Genomic DNA, 16,406 nt, shown 5'->3' with positions numbered 1-16,406 from the left:
GAGGAATAGAAAAAGGCTATTTCGACCCTTAATGAAGATAAAGCGCCTGTGGAGATATCGGTGTGAATTATATCGATAAAGTAACAAAAGAAAAATGCATCGGGTGATCGGTAGAGCAATAAAATACTTACCCCGATGAGCCGATGAGGAAGACCTATGTCATCGGGCTATTGGCATAATTAAAAACGTGCTACCCCAACATTGGAAAGCTACATCGATGGAAATCAAGTGGAAGATGTTACATAGAGGAGTAAATAGATTTTCCGAGGGAGTATTCCTTTTCCAATCATAATATTTTGATATTCTATTTTGGATATAATGTTATTATTTTCAAAAGTATTTTGAGGAAGATTTATTTATAACATATGATATAGTCATGATAATGTTTCAATGTTATTGCCTTTTAGAGAGTATAAAAAAAAAAAATTTGTCAAGAAGGAAATTATGACAACACGACAATAGGAAGTATTTCCTACCTAAATTTAATATAATGTTATGATATTATATAGCTTTATCATTTGTAAAAGAATTTTGGAAAGTAACTCTATCTATTATATTTTGATGTAAATAATATTTTAATATTATTTATTATTCTTCAGATAGCACTAAGTCATTCATTTTGTCAAAAAGGAAAAATGCATTTAACATACATGACTTGAGTGACCTTTAAATATTTAGCATGTCATCTTGTATTATTTTCATTTGAATGATCTTTTTACCCTAATTCATTAAAATAAAAATATATACATTAGGGTGAAATTTATTATTTTTGAATATTAAAGCCAAAGGATGAATGTCTTCTTTTCTAAGTAATATTTTTTTAAAGGTTTAAAATACTTAGATGCAAATTGATTATCTTAAAAAGTATTTATATAAAAAAAGTGATTATTAATCTGACAAAAGCAAAACCTAATCAAGAGTGATATATGATTTATCAATGAATTTGATTGGTTTAATTTGTGTGCAGGATATTTTATCAAGGTGTTGTATTATAAAATAATTAAATCATTTTCCCTTGGCTCATAAATACAGAGGAAGTATTCTGAGACCTTGGTTATATTTTTAATTTCCTTTGAATAAATACAAGTGAATATTCTTTGTCTTTTTAAATTTTGAAAATCATTAGGATATTTTCATTATATATTTTTACCCTTTTAAATTCATTGAATCATTTACATTAGGGTAAATAATTATAATATTTTTAAGCATCAAAGTGTAATTATTGTTATTTTGAGAAAATGTACTTTTACCACAAACAAAGTGATGAAATTGCATTTATTAAAGATGAATATTAATGTTATAATGCAATCCTTTCATATGCATATTTTTTTCTTTATGTGTATAAATTGAATATTTTTTAGGATATATTATTCATATCATGTACTTAATGGTTTGATTTGTATTTGCAAGGGTATGTCCATGTAATAAAATATTTCCAATCTATTTTATTGCCCTAAAAGGTGAAAAGGTAGTAGAAGTTTTCCACGGATGTCATTTTTACATAGAGAAGTATATGCTTTTTATTTGATATATAAAATCTTTTACCTTACATTTTTTAATGAGAACTATTATTAGGGCAAATTATTACAAGTATAAAATACTTTGATTTAAGTGAATTATCCTAAAACAAGTATTTTACATAAAGGATTATTACCTAATCAAAGGTAAGATATAGTTAATGGTCAAATCAAAGGGATTTGATTGATTTGTCTAATGTGCAGAGTAAACATATTATTTCTTCCATGGGACGAGAAGTATTTCTTACTTTGATAAATTAATATTATACTAGAAGATGTAATGATTTTATTATTTGTGAAAAATATATTAAATCATTATCTTGGAAATACTTCCTCAATGGATGAAATATATTCAATAGTATTCATGAATAATATTGGATTAGTCAATTGGATGATATTTTCACCCTAAGTGAATAAAGTAGATTATGTGTATTATGGTTAATTTTTTATGCGGAATCAAAGTGTGAATTTTTGGACAAGTATTTTTGAGAAAAGTTGTAAAATCTTTGATTAAGGAGAATTATTATTTATGTATCTGAAAAGATCTAATTTTTTATGCAAAAATAAACCAAAGGAAAATCATGATTTACTTTCCATTTGAGGAACCTGATTGGTTTAATTTATGTGCAGGAAACTTTTATCAAAGCTTGGAAACTAGGAACTCAAGCGGAAACGAAATATCAAATCTGCATTATTAATGTTTTAGTGTTATATTTTAGGGTTTCATTTGTAATTATTGCTTAAACCAAAGGGTGTGTCCTTTGGAAAACAACTGTCTGTAACTATCCCTTATGTGTATAAAAGGGAAGTCATCCAAAACAAGGAGGACAATCATGGGAGATTTTCATAGAACTTCATGTTGTTGTAAGGACTGAAAGTCATTTGTACTAGGGAAGTCTGTAGGAAGAAGAAGTACCATTTTGTGCAAGAAATTTGTAATGGAGTATCTGCAAGTGCAGCTTATATATGCAATCATTTCATGAAGATTAATGTACAAGATTCACTATTTCTTTTCCAAATATTGTGCACACTTTTGTGTTGATGATTATCTTTGTCCTCTTGATAAATCTGTGTATAGATTTGCTATGATGTGAATCACATGTTGTTGCATTAAATGAAAGATTGAGTTCTTATTGTTTGTGTAACACATATTGAACCTTCATAGCTGATGAGAAATTGTCTCTTGAGTTGATAGGATATTCTATCCACAAAGTGTCATATATATCCCTAAATAGAGGCACTGGTTTGTTATTAATTTTTCAAGGTTCTGATCTGTATGCATTCAAGGTCCTTGACAGAAAAACATCCTTCCCAAATCCTATATGAACTAATCTATGCATATGTCTTTTAGGTCCTGAAAGCAATCTTATTTTCAATATACATTCACAATCATTTCTTTTGGAGGGTATTTATTTAAAGCACATAATAAAGAATAATTGCAGATAACAATTTACCAGTTTGTAATTTGCTAAAAGGCATAAATCCACTTTAAATAATCTCTTTTGTGCTTGAGAGTGTGAAGTACACCCGCCTAGGTTTATTGGAGCCTAAAGTGCAGAGGGATTTAGTCTTTGACTATCCCTATTCGTTGGCCAAGGTTGATTGGACTGCTTGAGGATTTGGCAAGTCTTTGGGTTTTCCAATCTGTAGTTTTGGGCACCAATAGATTAGCGACTCTGCTAGGGAGTTGTCATACATAGTTTGACATTCACCTAGAAGCTCTTGTGTTTTTTCATTGAAGATTTGATAAGTTTTGTTTTCCCCATCTTAGTCACACAGTAGATTGGTGACTCCGCTGGGGAGTTGTCTATAAAACATCAATTCCATAATCTCATTTAAGGTGCTCTACTGGAAGGAAGAACCCAAGAGATTAATAAGTAATTTTTCCTCCATAGGAGGTGGCAACTCTACCTAATAAGAAGTTTTATTTCAATTGGTGACTCTAATAGGGGAAGAGACCTAGAGGAAGATGAAAAATTTCCTTTGTGAAAATGTTTCAAAGTAAGCCTTTTATTCTCTATGGCATCAGGCCATTGGATCTCAATGGATTTCTATGTATTCCAAACAAGTTGTTCCCTAAGCTTTCACAACTTGTACCAAAATTCCATGGGGAATATGATGAATCAAAAATTGATCATTTGGATGTATTTTATACATTTGTAAAGGATTATGAGGTTTATGCAGAAGATTATGTAATGAAATTATTTGTCAGGACTTTGAACGACAGTGCAAGAAAAGCTTATGAATCACTCCCTACACATAGCATCTCATTATGGAGGGAGTTGGAGAAATGGTTCCTTGATGTGTTTTATGATGTAGGTGAAGAGGGAAGTATGAGCTATGAGCCAAAGGAGGACTAACAATACATAATAGAAGTAGAAGTTTGTATGTCTCCTTTGGATGAATTTCTTGATATAGAAAAATAGGAAGATGAATCTACAACACAATTATTTATGAGGATGTTCAATATATACACAAAAATACCTTCAAACATCAAGCCCCCATTTTCAAGAAAGATGAATGAGTTGGGGATTTATCATGATCCTCAGGTAAGGCTTCTACTTGAAATTTTATATGAAAACATGTTAGAAGAAGAATCTGATGATAAATAAGAAATTATGGATTTAGGTAGGGAAGAATCCATATGTGTAGGTACAGACATAAATAATAAAGAGGAAACATTCCTTGGTCCAGAAGAAATTTCTTATCTATTAGAAAAGGAATATGAAAGGTATGTTCAGAAAAATGGCCCAATTTTTTTTCAAATAAAGCAAACTAATGGATTAGAGAACATTCAGGGTGTGTTTGATGAAGTAAAATATGATTCTTAGGGAGATAATGTATTAGAGGAAAAAATCAGTGAGGATGGTTTTCTTGTGGACAAAACAAATGATGATTCTCAGAATAATGAGAAATGCATACACAGTAATGAGTGTAATAGGGAGTATGTGCTTGAAAATCCTTTTGAATTTTTTTTAAATCTTCAGTATCATGAGACTTCACAGGAATGTGAGGAAATAATTTCTAAATGTGAATATTTTTTTAGTCCCTCTTGTGAAATAAACAATTACCATCCAGGATGTGAAGACATAATGGATTTACATTCAGTATACAGATTTGAAGGAGCTTCAGCAAAGCACAATGATGAAGATTTTTAGAAAGATACTTTCAATAAAGGTATGCATTGTTATTTTCCATATGATTTCTTACATGTTGAAGCCTAGGAAGATTCCCAAGGAAATAGGAAGGATTTCCCTATATTCTTAAATAAATCAATTAAGGAAAGTATAGAAGAAGATAGGGTTGAGAATAGTTTTAATTTTTCAAAGTTATTATATAATAAAACTATGGAAGAAAAGGAAATGATAGTTCTGATACTTAATATAAGTACGGATCCAATAGCCAATAAGATGAGAGGGAGGGGAGGGTGAATCATAAAAACTTAATCTTCCATAAAAACATCAGATTCAACCTCGGTAACATATATATCAGTAATATAACCAAAACTATCAAACATGTAGACTCAAAAGCATATAAACATCATAAACCTCATAACACCAGATTTAACGTGGAAACCCAAATAGGGAAAAACCACTATGGGATTTTGGACCCACTAAGAAATATACTCTTCTAGAGTATGCTCGGTTAAAAGCAAATCCTGTTAAAGATTACAAACACATTGCTAGATGTGACCCGGTTAAGGGATTTCCCTCATATCTGTTAGGATCTTCACCTTGTTAGAAGTGACCTTGTTAAAGGATTTCAAACACTCAATCAAAATGTCACCTTGCTAGAGGGTTTTACAAATAAGACTGTTAAGTCCACTCGATTAAGAGATTTTATGTCACTTACACAAAATAACAATAATAAAACTCTATCTGCAACTTCACATCTAAAATGCTAAAGAAGATTCCTATTTGTTCAATACAATCTAGACATAGAACTAATCTTATCTATCTGCTGGGCTTCTATACTCTATTATTCAAACAGGTCTTCAAGCTTATGTGCTCGGTAATCACTATGTAGCATCCCTGTGCATACACTTGCCCGCATACATTGTTTATCAACAGTTTCCTATTTATAAACAATTAGGTAACTGCTTAATCTCCTTGATCACATTTCCCATGATCAATCATAGCCATCAAATCTTCAATCTTGTCCAGGTTCAATGCATCTTTCGATCTGAAAATGTTTTACCCTGCCTTGGAACTTGCATATATTTCTTGGAACTTGTGCCAGGGTATTGCGGTTCAATCTGCATTGTAGATCTTCATGCCAACTTTCCACTGCCTTAGATTCATTAACAAACTTCATCCATGGCTCACCAATCATTTAATCAGTTCTAGCTCATCAACTTCCTTCATTAAATAACGCATGCAAACATTTAATGCATTCTGTTATAGCTCAGTTACAACTCGGTAGCAACTCAGTTATAACTTGGTGAATACTAAACTTCACTCGGTAGACATTTCACCTTCATTAACCGATAGCGATAACCTTTGGGTTTACCGACTAGGTTCTTTGTTTGGTAACATAGTATAATATTAACCTTTACAATTTACAACATATGTATGATGTTAAAACAATCTAAACATCATGATCTCATCATTGTCTGACTCGGTAGTAGTTGCCCATTGAATACCATATTCATCATAATCTTTCTTATGTCTTTTACCAACATCTTTATACTCTTTTAAATCATACTTCTCAAGATATGGCAACATCATACTGAATTAGAAAATCAATTTCTTGACATCAATGAAAAAATAATAATATGAAGACAGTAAACATCTTTAATCAGTTATATCCATAATCATCAACAACCTTCTCAATATCCTTATGAAATGCCAACAATCTTTCATTGTCTGTCATAATGCAATATTGCCAACAATCTCCCCTTTTAACATTGATGGCAAAACCAATTGATTTGACCTTTAAAAGATTAGGATAGTTGTGATTCTGAAATGCTGAAATGCTCTTCCCCATACATTAGACTTCTCCTCTTTTCTTCTGTCTTCTTTCAAATCTTCAGTCAGTCTGCTCTTCTTTCCAATCTTCAGTCAGTCTACTCTTAGTCTTCTCCCCTGATATTAGTCTTCTCCCCCTTTGACAACAATGCCAAAAAGTAAAGAACTAAAACATAATTTCTTTCTGTATGAAGTGATTTCCTGCTGTTGTGTATCAACTAAGTCTTGGTCAGAGCATTTTGTCTTCAATTCCTGTTCCCTGTATAATGTCCTATAATAATTCATGTACACCTTTAGAAAATATCCTAAAGTGTGTAATGTAGCATCAACTCCTAAAAGATATTCAATAGAGTCATCGGATTGATGCTTTCACCGAACTTGGTCAGTGAGTAGAAGATAGGGGTAGGACCCCTAACTTACTTCTGAGATATTCAAAAGTGTCCCTTGGTAGTGGCTTGGTGAAGATATCTTATATTTGTTCCTTTTTGCTAACATACTCCAACACCACTTTCTTCTCTTGAGCTTCTTCTCTAAGATAATGATATTTGATAGAGATGTGCTTTGTCTTAGAGTGCATAACAGGGTTTTTTGAAATATTAATGGCACTAGTATTGTCACAGAATATAGTTACTGGCTTGGTAACTTTCTCATTTATACCTTCCAATAGTTGTTTGATGCATGTAATGTTGGTACAATTCAGTGCTGCAGCAACGTATTCAGCTTTTGCTGTTGACTGTGAAACACATCCTTGTTTCTTGCTAAGCCAACTCACTAGTCTTTCTCCTGAAAAGAAAGCTCCTCCACTTGTGCTTTTTTTGTCATCAATGTTGCCTGCCCAATCAACATCAGTATAAACTTTTAAAACAAAATCATTTCATTTCTGATATACTAAGCCATATTCCTTAGTGCATTTCAAGTATCTAAAAATTCTTTTGATTGCTGTCATGTGTGTTTCCTTAGGATCTGCAGAGAATCTTGCAACTATACCTACTGCATGTGCTATGTCTGGTCTGCTGTGAACAACAGATTTTAGCTTTCCAATCATGGATTGGTAAAGTGTCTCATCAACAGATGTAGATTCATCATTCTTTGATAATTTACAGTTGGTAGTCATAGGAGTACTTACTGGTTTTGAATCCTCCATTCCAAATTTCTTCAAGATTTCCTTTATGTACTTGGATTGAGTAATGAAAATCTCATTTTTCATTTGCAGTATCTGTAAACCTATAAAATACTTTATCTCATCGATTAATGACATCTCAAATTCTTTGCTCATTTCATTTCCAAAGCTCTTGCATAAAGAGTCATTTCCACAAAATATAATATCATCAACAAATATGGCTAAGATCAGTATTCCATTTTCATCATTCTTCATGTACATGTTGTTGTTCTCACTTGTCCTTATGAAACCAATCTTAATCAAATAAGAGTGCAATCTTTCATACCATGCTCTAGGTGCTTGTTTCAAACCATATAAAGCTTTGTTCAATTTACATACCTGATCTTTATTATTGTCTTCAACAAATCCTTCAAGTTGTTCAATAAAAACTTCTTCTTCTAATATTCCATTCAGAAATGTAGATTTGACATCCATTTGATATACCTTGAAATTTTTGAAAGCAACATAGGCCAACAATGTTCTTACTCCTTCCAGTCTAGCAACAGGTGCAAAAGTTTCACCATAATCAATTCCTTCTTCTTGAGCATAGCCTTTGCAAACTAGTCTTGCTTTGTTTCGAATGACCTCTCCTTTTTCATTTAGTTTGTTTCTGAAAATCCACTTTGTACCGATTACATTTTTGTCCTTTGGTCTTGGGATTAGTTTCCATGTGTCATTCTTCTTGATTTGATCAATCTCTTCTGTCATAGCATTTATCCAATCTTCATTGTTAAATGCCTCTTTCACTATTCTCGGTTCAAGTTCAGATATCAAACATGTGTTCTATCTTAGTTTGTTCCTTGTCATCACTAGATCATCCTTATCTCCTATAATCTGACTTGGTGCATGGTGTCTTCTGACATACTTGGCTAATACAGGCTCGGTAGGCTCTGTATGATCTTCTTCATCATTGGGTAACTGGATATTCTCTTCATTTTCTTCAACAGTCTTCTTGGTAAGACTTCTCAGTTGAACATAGACAAATTCATCATAGTCTTTTGGTTCCTTGGAATTTCCTTCATCATTTCTTTCTACAAATTCATCAATTTTCACATTTGCACTTTCTACTATTTTGTTAAATGATTTGATCAGACATTTAACTGCTTTGCTTCTAGAAGAATAACCTAGAAATGTTCCTTCTTCACTTTTCTGATCAAACTTGCCATTTCTATCATCTTTGTGAACATTGTATCTACTTCCAAATATTTTAAAATAACTTACATTAGGTTTCTTATCATACCAGATTTCATATGGTGTCTTCAAAGTACGTTTCTTCAATTGAACTCGGTTCAAGGTGTAAACTGTTGTGCTTATTGGTTCTCTCCAAAATGTTTGTGGTACCTTATTTTCAATCATCAGTGTTCTAGCACAATCCACAACAAATCTATTTCTTCTCTCAGTTATTCCATTTTGCTGTGGAGTTCTTGGTGCAGAGACTTGTCTTTTAATACCATGATCATTGCAAAATAAGTTGAACTCATCAAATGTGAACTCTCCTCCTCTATCTGATCTAAGACATTTCAGTTGTCTTCCTATTTCATTTTCAACTCTTTCCTTGTACCATTTAAACATTTGAAAAGCTTCTGATTTTTCTTTTAAAAACATTACTAACATCATCCTTGAATAGTCATCCACAAATAATATGAAACATTTATCACCATAATAACTTTGAACTTTCATAGGACCACAAAGATCAGTGTGCACTAGATCTAAAATTCCCTTAGAAGTGTAAGACTTACTTGTAAAGCTTGATCTCGTCATCTTACCCATCTAGCATCCTCAGTACATAGCATTCTCAGGTTTTTCAAGACTCAGTAGACCTCTTACTTGGTGCTTCTTTCTTATTTTGATCAGATTATCAAAATTTAAGGACAAAACCTTTTATGCCAAAACCAGGTATCATCTATCTTTGCATAGAAACACTTGTTATGAGTTGAGTCAAGGTGAAATGTGTTACCTTTTGTTTGTGTCCCGGTACCAGCTAACTTTCCATTCTTGTCATGAACTTTGACTATTCCTTTCTGAAATTCTATTTGGTAACTTGTGTTGTTTAGCTGTGCTACACTCAATTGTATTTCAAACCTTCAACCCAATAAACATCATTGCATCTTGCATTGTCAAGAAGTGTTATAGATCCTTTACCTTTCACCGGACATGGTGCATCATTACCAAATCTAACATAGCCTCCATCATAATCTTCTAATATAACAAACTTGTGTTTATCTCCTATGATATGATGTGAGTATCCACTATCTATAATCTAAGAATCATTAGTGTTTATGTGAGATATTAGGGATTTTTCTTCATACCTTTCTTCATCTGATCCAACTTTGATAGCCACATAAACTACTTCCTCTGTATTTGTATCATCTATTTTATCATCATTGGATTCCTCATCAACTATTAAGCATGTCTTTCTATCTCTTCTTCTGAAGTCTCGGTGTCCTCTGTAATGCTTATCTTTCTGTCTATCATCTCGGTAATCTCTCTTTTCAGTAAAATCTTTGTCAGGATAGTTAGAAGCCATATGACCTATCTTATCACAATTGAAACATTTCGAAGGTAGTTTTCCTTTATACTTACCTTTGCCTCTCGGTAACCTTTTGGCTAGTAGTGCTTCAAACTCTTCTTGCTTTCTGATTTCCGCATATAGTTTGTGTACTTCCTCCACGTTCTTACAAAATCTTTCACTTGCTCCACTATGATCTCCTTTAGAGTACTTATACTTTCTTTCATTGTAATCATTATATTCATCAAGATGAAAAGAACTAAATGCTGATTCAACTTTATTTACCGAAGATCCACTGTTATCAAAATTACCTAACTCAAATGCATGTAGCTTACCAATAGTAGCATCTAAAGAAACTAGCATATTAGGTATAGATCTCAATTCATTGATTCCAGAGACTCGGATTGCATAAGCTAGTAGAAGGGTTCTCAACAACTTACTTGTTATATCCTTTTCTTCAATAGTTCCACCCACTCCTTTGATTTGATTGACAATCTCCTTTAGTCTTGTACTATACTGAGTTATGTTTTCACCTTCATTCATCCTCATAGTTTCAAGTTGTCCTCTTAGAATATCTACTTTTGCTCTTTGAACATGTTCATCTCCTCCATATACTGATATGAGCTTATCCCACATTGCCTTTGCATCATTGCAACCTTCTAGGTCATTAAACTCTGAGTCAGTCAATGCAGATGTTATTTCAATCATTGCTTGAATATGTTCTTGCTTTTCCTTTATATCTTCCATAGTCAATGGATAGGTGATCGGTGTAACAAAATCATTCTCCAAATAGTATAAAACATATTCTCCAACTCCTGATAGATGTAGCTTCATCCTTTTCTGCCATGTAGAGAAACTTGACTTGTTCAGCCTTGGTGCATCCCTCTTATACATCTTTGGATCTTTAACTCAAGTGCCTTTAAACTTTTCCTTCCGGAGTCCAAAGCTTTGATACCAATTGATAGTTCTGATACTTAATATAAGTATAGATCCAATAGCCAATAAGATGAGAGGGGGGGGGGTGAATCATACAAACTTAATCTTCCATAAAAACATCAGATTCAACCTCGGTAACATATATATTAGTAATATAACCAAAACTGTCAAACATGCAGACTCAAAAGCATATAAACATCATAAACCTCATAACACTAGATTTAACGTGGAAACCCAAATAGGGAAAAACCATTGTGGGATTTCGGACCCACTAAGAAATATACTCTTCTAGAGTATGCTCGGTTAAAAGCAAATCCTGTTAAAGATTACAAATAGATTGTTAGATGTGACCCAGTTAAGGGATTTCCCTCAGATCTCTTACGATCTTCACCTTGTTAAAGGATTTCAAACACTCAATCAAAATGTCACCTTGCTAGAGGGTTTTACAAATAAGACTATTAAGTCCACTCGGTTAAGAGATTTTCTGTCACTTACACAAAATAACAGTAATAAAACTCTATCTGCAACTTCACATCTAAAATGCTAAAGCATATTCCTATTTGTTCAATACAATCTAGACATAGAACTAATCTTGTCTATCTGCTAGGCTTCTATACTCTGTTATTCAAATAGGTCTTCAAGCTTCTGTGCTCGGTAATCACTATGTAGCATCCCTGTGCATACACTTACCTGCATACATTGTTTATCAATAGTTTCCTATTTATAAACAATTAGGTAACAGCTTAATCTCCTTGATCACATTTACCATGATCAATCATAGCCATCAGATCTTCAATCTTGTCCAGGTTCAATGCATCTTTCGATTTGAAAATGTTTTACCCTGCCTTGGAACTTGCATATATTTCTTGGAACTTGTGCCAGAGTATTGCGGTTCAATCTGTGCTGTAGATCTTCATGCCGACTTTCCACCGCCTTAGATTCATTAACAAACTTCATCCATGGCTCACCAATCATTTAATCAGTTCCAGCTCATCAGCTTCCTTCATTAAATAACGCATGCAAACATTTAATGCATTCTGTTATAGCTCAGTTACAACTCGGTAGCAACTCGGTTATAACTCGGTGAATACTAAACTTCACTCGGTAGACATTCTGCCTTCATTAACTGATAGCGATAATCTTAGGGTTTACCGACTAGGTTCTTTGTTTGGTAACATAGTATAGTATTAACCTTTACAATTTACAACATATGTATGATGTTAAAACAATCTAAACATCATGATCTCATCATTGTCTAACTTGGTAGTAGTTGCCCATTGAATACCATATTCATCATAATCTTTCCTGTGTCTTTTACCGACATCTTTATACTCTTTTAAATCATACTTCTCAAGATATGGCAACATCATACTGAATTAGAAAATCAATTTCTTGATATCAATGACAAAATAATAATATCAAGACAATAAACATCTTTAATCAGTTATATCCATAATCATCAACAACCTTCTCAATATCCTTATGAAATGCCAACAATCTTTCATTGTCTGTTATAATGCAATATTGCCAACAGAAAACACATGGGAAAAATGGTGAAATATTTTCACATAATACCTGTGAAAGTAATACATGTTCGGAAACCCTACTTGAAAGACCAAAGGAGGAAAAAGGTACTTTTGAAGATGACCTAAATTTTTCAAAATTACCATATGATAATATTGTGGAATATGAAAAAATAATATGTGGTGATGTAATACTTTTTCAAAATACTCGTGAAAATAAGGTTTGTCCAAAGTTGATGTGCGTAGAAAGTATAATGTCATTTGAGTATAAGAATATAATACAACATGACACAAAAGATATTTGTGAAAATTTGGAGGACCTCAATTCATATATAATGATTCAAGAGACAAATATTTCAAAGGATTATAAGAAATATTTACCAATTATTTTTCACCCAAGGAATGTTGCACAATCCAAAAATACATTGCGCGGTGAAAAGAATATTTTAATTTATAATATTGAAGTTCTCCCTGAAAATTACACTCAGGAAAAGATTATATATGGTGAAAATGATTTAAATTTTTTAAAAGAGGAGGCATATGATAACATATTAGGGTTTTCAAATGAGCATGAAGTGCATTGGAGAAATAATTGCAAAGTTAGAAGTCCGGAAACCAAAGGTGATCAAGGATGTGCTAACCAAGAAATATTAATGGAATACATTGCGTCTCATAGGTACATATTATTACAGGAATAGAATCAGGTATTTGACAGAGGGAAGAGAAAATGTTAATTTGTGGGGGGGCTAGTGCTACCCGAGATTCAGAGGAGAACCTATAGAAGGGGTGTTGTCTAATGGTCTGCTTTTCTAGAGATAACTGAGATCTTGCTATGCTCACATGGAGCATACGTCCCCAGAAAGAGCCACTGTTGGAACCCTAAAATTTTCAAATTTTAGAATTCCAGATTCATACTAAAAAGTGGATTTCTATGTTCAATCATGTGTAACATTTATAATCAAGTAGGTTCGTTCAATTCTAACTTTCAGAGACCAGGTCTGGTACATCCATCAAGAGGTCAGCTCGAGGTATGTATATGTTTAACAAGTTCTGGAATCAAGCCAGGTATACCTTTTTGAACCATAATTCTTTTTCATCTCAATACTATCAGGTCAAATTAATTATTCTTTTGTATTTTATATATATCTGAGGACCTACGTTTCAAATTTCAGATTCATATGAGATTATTTGATATGTTGTCTAAAGTAAATCTAAATGCAATTTCTTCAAATTGCAGTATACAATTTCAAAAGTTTTATCAAGTGATCATAGTAAAAGACTAACGAATTCCTTTTTGCAGGAGTATCATGCTGAACGAATTATGTCTTGAAGCCCTATGTTTTCATTTTACATTTTTACATGAAAGTTGTTTTATTTGTATCTTATAATTTTTTTTGTTAAGTATAATATTAATTAAAAATATTTAATGGTAATACTATATTTGTAGTCGAATTAATATTATAGTTTTTAAATTATATGTTTTGTGAAACTATATAATTCCAACACTATTTCGAGTTTGTGTTGCGCGCAGAAGGAGCTAAAAAGGTTTTGTATCATGAAAAAATAAAAAGGTTTGTTATGTTTTATGGGGTTTCAATTTTATTTCAAATCATTTTTGCCTACTGAATAAAATGCCAATATCTTTTGAAATCATTTCAATAAATTGATTAAAAAATCTACAAGCATATTTTGAGGCACGTTTTCAATCAACTAAGTAGTTTTATTTCGAGAGGTAAATTTGTTTAATCTTTTAAAGATGCAAGGTGGATCCCGATGGGTGAAACCCATTGGGTATCGGCGTAGGCATTTGAGAGCCCTCTCGATCCCCGATAGGGCAACCATTGTTAACACAAATAATGCAGGCAATGTTGTTGCTTCTCTAATGGCCCATTTAGCTCCCAAGACCAAGGTGCTTAGGGATGGTAGATGGCAGGAGGAAGATGCTTCTATCCTTGTTCCTAGGAATACAATTAGCATTAAGTTGGGATATATCATTCTTGCTACTGCTAGGTTGCGTGAAGGAGACCCTTTAAAGATTGATCAGTGTTCTCTAACAGGAGAATCTCTCCCAATAGCTAAGAATCTCGGGGATGTATACTTTTTCTCTACATGCAAACAAGGAGAGATTGAGGCAATTTTTATTGCCATTGGAGTGCACACTTTCTTTGGAAATAACGGAGATAGGATTAACAATTTTTTCGTGCTATTGATCGGGGGAATTGCCCATGGTTTTGTCTATAACTATGGCCATCGACTCACACAAGCTCTCACAACAGGGGGCTATCACAAAGAGAATGACTACCATTGAAGAGATGACTGCAACAAATGTCCTTTGAAGTGATAAAACTGGAACACTGACTCTCAACAAGTTGAGCGTTGATAAAAGTCTAGTCGAGGCATTTCTCGTTGGAGTGGTCAGAGATTATGTGTTATTTCTGCTTGCTAGAGCTTCGAGAACAGAGAATTAAGATGCCATTGATGTAGCTATGGTAGGAATGCTAGCACATCCTAAGGAGGCTCGGGCAGGCATCAGGGAAGTCCATTTCCTGTTATTTAATCCAGTAGACAAGTGTATAGCATTTACTAATATTGGTTCTAAACGAAATTGGCATCGAGCCAGTAAAGGAGCTCCTGAGTAGATTCTTGATCTCTACAAGAGTCGGGAAGCTCTGAGAAGCAAGGTGCATGGCATCATGGACAAGTTTACAGATCACGGGCTGAGATCCCTTGTTGTGGCTAGACAACAAGTTCCAGAAAAGAGTAATGAGAGTTCAGGAGACCCATGTGAATTTTTTGGAGTAACATCGAGACATCAGGAGGAATAGAAAAAGGCTATTTCGACCCCCGATGAAGATAAAAGCGCCTGTGGGGATATTGGTGTGAATTATACCGATAAAGTAACAAAAGAAAAATGCATCGGGTGATCGTTAGAGAAATAAAATACTTACCCTAATGAGCCGATGAGGAAGACCTATGTCATTGGGCTATCGACATAATTAAAAACGTGCTACCCTGACATTGGAAAGCTACACCGATGGAAATCAAGTGGAAGATGTTACACGCATGAGTAAATAGATTTTTTGAGGGAGTATTCCTTATCCAATCATAATGTTTTGATATTTTATTTTGGATATAATGTTTATTATTTGCAAAAGTATTTTGAGGAATATTTATTTATAACATATGATATAGTCATGATAATGTTTCAATGTTATTGCTTTTTAGAGAGTATAAAGAAATATATTTTGTCAAGAAGGAAATTATGACAACACGACAACAAGAAGTATTTCCTACCTAAATTTAATATAATGTCCTGATATTATATAGCTTTATCATTTGTAAAATCATTTTGGAAAGTAACTCTATCTATTATATTTTGATGTAAATAATATTTTAATATTATTTATTATTCTTCAGATAGTACTAAGGCATTCATTTTATCAAAAAGGAAAAGTGCATTTGACATACGTGACTTGAGTGACCTTTAAATATTTAGCATGTCATCTTGTATTATTTTCATTTGAATGATCTTTTTTACCCTAATTCATTAAAATAAAAATATATACATTAGGATGAAATTTATTATTTTTGAATATTAAAGCCAAAGGATGAACGTCTTCTTTTCTAAGTAATATTTTTTCAAAGGTTTAAAATACTTAGATGCAAATGGATTATCTTAAAAAGTATTTATATAAAAAAAGGGATTATTAATCTTACAAAAGCAAAACCTAATCAAGAGTGATATGTGATTTATCAATGAATTTGATTGGTTTAATTTGTGTGCATGATATTTTA

General features: G+C 32.7%; 1 pseudogene; it reads left to right on the top strand.

Moving 5' to 3' along the window:
• Positions 1-14,367: 14,367 nt before the first annotated feature.
• LOC131035874 (plasma membrane ATPase-like) lies at positions 14,368-15,436 on the top strand (annotated as a pseudogene).
• The last annotated feature ends 970 nt before the right edge of the window (positions 15,437-16,406 follow it).

Source organism: Cryptomeria japonica, chromosome 8 (assembly GCF_030272615.1).
Source record: "Cryptomeria japonica chromosome 8, Sugi_1.0, whole genome shotgun sequence".
NCBI lineage: Eukaryota > Viridiplantae > Streptophyta > Pinopsida > Cupressales > Cupressaceae > Cryptomeria > Cryptomeria japonica.
Note: the sequence above shows the minus strand (reverse complement) of the source record. Positions and strands in the feature narration are given on the sequence as shown.